General features: G+C 37.8%; 1 protein-coding gene across 2 annotated transcripts in view; it reads right to left on the bottom strand.

Annotated features, from left to right (window-relative positions):
* OSBPL1A (oxysterol binding protein like 1A) overlaps positions 1-6,762 on the bottom strand; it is a 243,777-nt gene that overhangs the window by 176,206 nt on the left and 60,809 nt on the right. The window lies entirely within an intron of this gene.

The following is a 6,762-nucleotide window of genomic DNA, read 5'->3' as shown; positions in this document are numbered from 1 at the left end:
AGAGGGCACTTGTGATGAGTACTGGGTGTTATAGGTGTTGAATCACTAAATTGTATACCCGAAACTAATATTACACTATGTTAACTAGAATTTAAATAAAAGTTAACAAAAATTAGGCTTCAATGTTAAATCACTAATGGCTACTAACTTTAAAAGGGAATTATATGGGCGCCTGGGTGGCTCAGTCGGTTGAGCAACCGACTTCAGCTCAGGTCATGATCTCACACTCCATGAGTTCGAGCCCCGTGTCAGGCTCTGTGCTGACAGCTCAGAGCCCGGAGTCTGATTCAGATTCTGTGTCTCCCTCTCTTTCTCTGCCTCTCCCCTGCTCATGCTCTCTCTCTCAAAAATAAAAACATTAAAAAAAATTTTTAAAAATTAAAGGGAATTATAATTCTTTTTCCAGCTTTATTGTTTTTCACCATTATTCAATGGGTATTATCGTTCTCATGCATATCTTTCTACTTTCATTATATAGAAATGTATTCATAAAGTACTTTTAAATGTTAAATATGGGTATTAATGTTAAAATAAGGGTATACTGTATCATTCTGCAACTTCCTTTAACACTGTTTTCCTTTATTCACTTGACACACGTAGCTCCTATTTTTTCTATTTTAGGATTGCTGCAAGTATTAAGTCAAACCAGTTTATTTAAGTGCATAGGGCTTATCTCCACTTTTTCACTATTTTAAGGAGAATGAAATAAACATCATAGTACATATCCCCTTGTAGTTATGTGAATGTTTTTTCATTGGAATGCATTTTAATTTAGGTTTATACCTCTGCGTGAAGCCTTTAGTCAGGTACTTTTCTGCCATTCACAGATCTTTGGAGTGTCTGAACCTTTTTAAACTTGAATTATCTTCCCATTGAGTTATAAGGGTTCTGTATATACCCCAGAAACAAGTCTGTTGTTATGTAGGTTTTCCCAATATTTTCTCCCATACAATAGCTTGCATTTTCATTTTCCTAACAATGCCTTTTGAGGAACAAAATTTTATGACTTTGATAATGTCCAACTTATCTGTATTCTATATTCATACTTGTTACATGCTTAAGAAATCTTTGCAAAACCCAAGTTAACTCAAAACCATAAAAATCTAGAAGGAAATAAATCTTAACTCATATTATTTTCTGTGATTTTGGAGATTGTCATCCAACTCTTCTAATATCATGTTAAAAATTTATTCTTTCCCCACTGATGGCCGTGAGACTTTAGTCAAGGCAAATCAATTCTCTGTATTTGTAGGTTGCTGTCTGGACTCCCTCCTGTTCCAGAGATCAATTGATTGATCGATCTGTTTTCACACGGTCCTGAAATTAGGTTATGATGGTTCATTTTATGGGTCAACTTAAACAGGCTAAAAAATGCCCAGATAGCTGGTAAAATATTTCTAAGTGTGCCTGCGAGGGGGTTTCTGGATGAGATTAGCTTTTGAACCAGTGGACTAGTAAAGAAGATCTGCCCTCACCAATGTGTGTGGGCATCATCCAATCTACTGAGGGCCTAAATAGAACAAAAAGGCAAAGGAAGGATGAATTCTGTCATTTCTTGAGCTGAGACTCCTTCTCTTTCTGCCTTCTGACATTGGAGGTCCTGATTCTCTGGCTTTTGGATTCAAAGACTTGCTCCAGTAGCCTCTCTGGTCTCAGGCTTCAGACTGAATATCACCACCAGCTTTCTTGGTTTGCCAGTTTGCAGACAGTGTATCGTGGCAGATCTCTGCCTCCAAAATCATATATAAGTTTATATGTAACTAACTGTTTTTCTCTTGGAAAACCCTGACAACAAAGTAGCCGAGGACTTCTAATTCTGTTCTTTTTCAAGTTGTTTTGGGTACACTAGGTCCTTCCAAATAAAATTTATAATCAATTTGTCAATTTCTATGAAAAAGCCTGAGTTTTAGACTCGTATTGCACCAAACTGCTAGATCCATTTGGTGAAGACCCATCTTATCAACGTCGAGACTTTTTTTTTACGTTTTTATTTAAATTCCGGTTAGTTAACATACAGTGTTACTAGTTTCAGGTGTTACACTAACTTAACACTTCCATCCAACACCCTGTGCTCATCACAAGCTCCCTTGCCTGAGGAGACATCTTCAGAAAAATGTTGTGAAGGTCAATGTCAAGGAAAGTACTGCCTATGTATTCTAGGAATTTTGTGGTTTCAGAGCTCACATTTAGGTCTTTAACCCATTTTATTTTTGTGTATGGTATTAGAAAGTGGTCCAGTTTCATTCTTTTCCATGTAGCTGTCCAGTTTTCCCAACACCATTTATTGAAAAGACAAGCTTTTCCCCATTTTGTGCCTCCCCTGTCATAGATAACCATGTGAGTGTGGGTTTATTTCTGGGCTCTCTATTCTGTTCCTCTAATCCATGTGTCTGTTTTTGTGCCAGTATCATGCTGCTTTGATTACGACAGTTTTGTAGTAGATCTTGAAATCTGGAATTGTGTTACCTCCAGAGTTTTTCTTCTTTCTCCAGATTGCTTTGGCTTTTTAGGGTTTTTTGTGGCTCCATAGGATTATTCTAGTTCTGTGGGAAAGGTTGGTATTTTGACAGGGATTACATTAAATCTGTAGATTGCTTCAGGTAATTAATATATTTAAATATTTCAAGCCCTAATCCAGGAGCATGGAATATCTTTCCATTTGTTTGTATCATCTTCAATTTTTTTTTAATCAGTGTTTTACTTTAAGTATAGGTCTTTCACCTCCTTGGTTAAGTTTATTCCTAGACATTTTATTCTTTTTGGTGCAATCGTAAAGGGGATTATTTTCTTAATTTCTCTGCTACTTGATTATTATACAAATGTGATAGATTTATGTGTATTCATTTGGTATCCTGCACCTTTACTGAATCATTTGTCAGTTTAGGTAGTTTTCTGATGGAGTGTTTAGAGTTTATATATATTCTGTCATGTCATCTGCAAATAGTGAAAGTTTTACTTCTTCCTTACCAATCTGGATGTCTTTTCTTCTTGTCTTGTGGCTAGAACTTCCAGTACTATGTTGAATAAAAGTGGTCAGAATGGACATCCTTGTCTTGTTCCTGACCTTAGAAGAAAAGTGCTCAGTTTTTCACCATTGAGATGTTAGCTATGGGTTTTCCATATAAGGCCTTTATTATGTGGAGGTATATTCCCTTGAGATTTCTTAAAAATTTTTATGTGAATGATCAGATTACCTATAAAGAGTTCTGTTTCTTCTTTTTCAGTCTGAATACTTTTTCTTTTTTCTTTTTATTTATTTTTTTGCTTTATTGCATTAGCTAAGACTTCCAATACAGTGTTATTAGGAACAGAGAGGGGAAGGTAAATCTAGTCCCTGTAACTGTATTATGGCCAAAAACAGAAACCTCTCCTGATGCTTTAAAGTTTATATTGCACTTTTAGGTTTAAACCAGCTGGAATTTAGTATCCAATATGCAACAGGTGTCTAAAATGACCTATTACTCTGTGGCTCGCTATTTGCCCCAGGATTGTTTACTCAGTTCTTTCCTCATCCACTTATCACGCCACCTTTGTCATCTGTCAAGTTCTCATATGTATATGTTTTAACTTCCAAACTATCTGGTCTGTTCACCTTCATCTACCCTGAACCAATACCTCACTCAGTGATCCTATCCATTCTATTATTTTAAATAATTTTACATCCTGAAAATTCCCAAATTTATCTCCACCCAGACCTCTCTTCTAAACACAAACTTCTATACCCGACTGTCTCACTTGAATTGTAGAATAGGATTTCAAATTTTTTATGCCTTAAAAACCAAACTCCTAATTCTTAGCCATTGCTAGCCTACCCTTCCCTGCAGTCTCACCCTTTGTAGTAACTGGAAATTCCATTTTTTCAGGTCCTCGACTCAAACACTGTCGAGTCACCCTCAATTCTGGTCTTTCTCTCACACCTCATGTATCTAAGCCATCAGAAAATCCTGACCACTCTGCCTTCAAATTATGTTTAAAAAAATCTAACCATTAACAACCATTTTTACTGCCACTATCCTGATCCAAGCCAATTTCCTCTCACCTGAATAGCCTAACTGATTCCCTCCTAGGATCTATTTTCACAACAATCAGCGATCACTTTTCAGGACCTACATCTGACCATATCACTGCTGCATCCTAAACCCTCCTATACCTTCCCATCTCACAGAGTAAGAGCCACAATTCTTACAATAACCCACAAAGCCTTTCTTCATCCATGTCCCTCTGCCTCTTTAACCTCTTCCAACTGCCCTCCTCCTCTCACTCTACTCTGGACATATTGGTTGGCTTTTCATGACACACATCATATACACTCTCTGCCTCCTCTGCTTGGGACCATCCTCACTGCCCAGATACTGACACTGCTTGTTCCTTCACTTAAGAGTCGTAATTACCATTCTAACAGAGATTCTCCTGCCATCTTTCACAAAGCAGCAATGATCTATACACCCAGCACACTCTCAATTCTCCTTCCTTGCCTCCCCCCCCCCCCCCCCCCCCAGCACCAATCTCATCTGACATATTTTTTTTTTATTGGCCCTCTCCTATTAGAACGTAAGCTCCACAAAAGCAGGGATTTTTTTCTTCACTGCTCTAGATCCCTAGCCCCTGGAATAGTAGCTAGCATATAAACACTTTGTTGAATAAATGTTTTACATCCCATAGGTTCATTAGTCTTTTTATCCAGCAGGACAACTCCCCCTGCTTCTCTTCCATTTTAAAATTCACTACACTGGACTTTTCCATATAAATGAGAGTTAGCTAGTCAAGACCTATGAAAACCCTTTGAAGGTTCTGGCTGGGATTGCTTTGAATTAACTTGGAGAGAACTGTTAGCTTTTTGATGTTGAGTTCCCCTTCCCCCAAACATGGCCGGTCTCTCCATTTTTAGGTCTTCTTTTAGGTCTTCAGTTGTGTTGGTAATTGCTGCCATAAACAACCAAGCATCCTTTATCAAATATGTTCCCTTTTTTTGCTGTTACCAAAGCATTGCTTTTTTGAAAAAATTACATTTTCTGTCACAATTAAATCTTCAAGCTCCTTTTCTATTGCTTTAGTCCTCCTTAACTTTACAAACATGCTTAAATCTCTCTGCCTAAAACATCTTCCTCTTGGCCACAGAACCATTCCTTCTGTTCTTAAATACTGCAGAGAAGCAGTGCTGCCTCAGCTTCCTCATTTCCTACTCCATCCTTAACCACACATCTAGCTGTTGCTCAACTACCAGCGGAAACCACCCTTTCAGAAAGGACCCCTGGGCACCGAGTCACTGAGTTCCACAGCCTTGCCTCAGTGTTTATATCTTCTTCAGTCTAAGTTGCACATGACAATGAATACACCCCACCCCTTCACTCCACATTTTATGTCTTCCATTGGCTCCATGGAACTTGTATTTCCCTCACAGCTCCTGAGTGCTCCCCCTTCACTATTCCCTGGTTTCTCTTATTCCAGGAAGAACTTATATCTATCCTAGAGATACAGGGAAAGCCTCTCTGGCGAAAATAGTTTGACATAACTCTTAGAGTGAGACTAGGGCTTACCACATGGACAAATAGAAAAAGGACATTTCCAGCAGAGAAAAAAGCATACGCAGGTTGGGGACAGCATGGTTAACCAGAGACTCAACACTTTGTTATGTCTAGAGCTTTTATATCCAATACAATAGACACTAATCACATGTGGTTATTCAGTGCTTGAAATGTGGCTAGTTCAAACTGAGATGTTAAGCGTAAAACACATGCCAGATTTCAAAGACTTAATATCCAAAAGGGGATGTAAAGTCTCAGTATTTTCATTGATTACGTGTTGACGTATTTTGAATAAATTGCTTTAAATAAAATACATTATTAAAATTAATTTCATCAGTTTCTTTTTACTTTTTAAATGTGGCTACTAGAAAACTTAAAATTATATACGTGGTTCTCATTATCCATCTATTGGATAGTGCCGGTCTACAGCATATGGGCCAAAAGAAGGGAAGAGAGCAGAAAATTCGATCATTAATTTTCTTTTTCCTTTCTACTCCCACTGATGTCAATAAAAATTCAGGCCCTAATTAAAGCACCTCCTCTCTCCACTGCTCACCTATTTATCATGATCCCCTGAACTTCCAAATTAAGGGGTAAAATAGTCTGCCATATTAAGGTTTTCCACTATGCAAGCCTAATCTGCATTTATAGGATTATCTGGTACTGCCCCCCTTCATGTGTAGGGATATGCCAAACTGAGGATGTCACCTAAAACTTTACTTGAATTTTTTATCTTAATGCCTTTGCTCATAATCTCTCTGCTTAGAATGTCCTTTCCAAAATTTAATGATATTCTGTTTATGTTTAAAAAGAAAAAAAATACAGTGGGACCTTTTGTTAGAGATACAAGTATTTAGAATAATTAAAAAAAAATCCTAGTAGGGCTTCAGAGTCTATATTAAATATTCCTTCACGAAGCCATCTCTAACTACTCAAATCTTCAACACGCAACATGTAGAAGGTGTGTGCTACACATTACTCTAGGTCCTAGGAAAACTAGACAGGAGAATATCAGCCCCGCCTTTAGGAATTCAGTCTCATGAGATACAGCTATATAAATCAACAACTACCATGGAGTGTGATTTAGCAAACAATGGAGGTGAGCACAGGGTCCTGGTGGACTACTAACAAGTCAAGTCCTAATCCAGGTTGATGGTAGGCAGAGGGAAGCATCCTAAATAGTGATAATGGCCCTAATGCGATGTTCCCCCTTTGAATACCCGAGACACCTTTTGTA

This window comes from Panthera uncia (assembly GCF_023721935.1).
Source record: "Panthera uncia isolate 11264 chromosome D3 unlocalized genomic scaffold, Puncia_PCG_1.0 HiC_scaffold_8, whole genome shotgun sequence".
NCBI lineage: Eukaryota > Metazoa > Chordata > Mammalia > Carnivora > Felidae > Panthera > Panthera uncia.
Note: the sequence above shows the minus strand (reverse complement) of the source record. Positions and strands in the feature narration are given on the sequence as shown.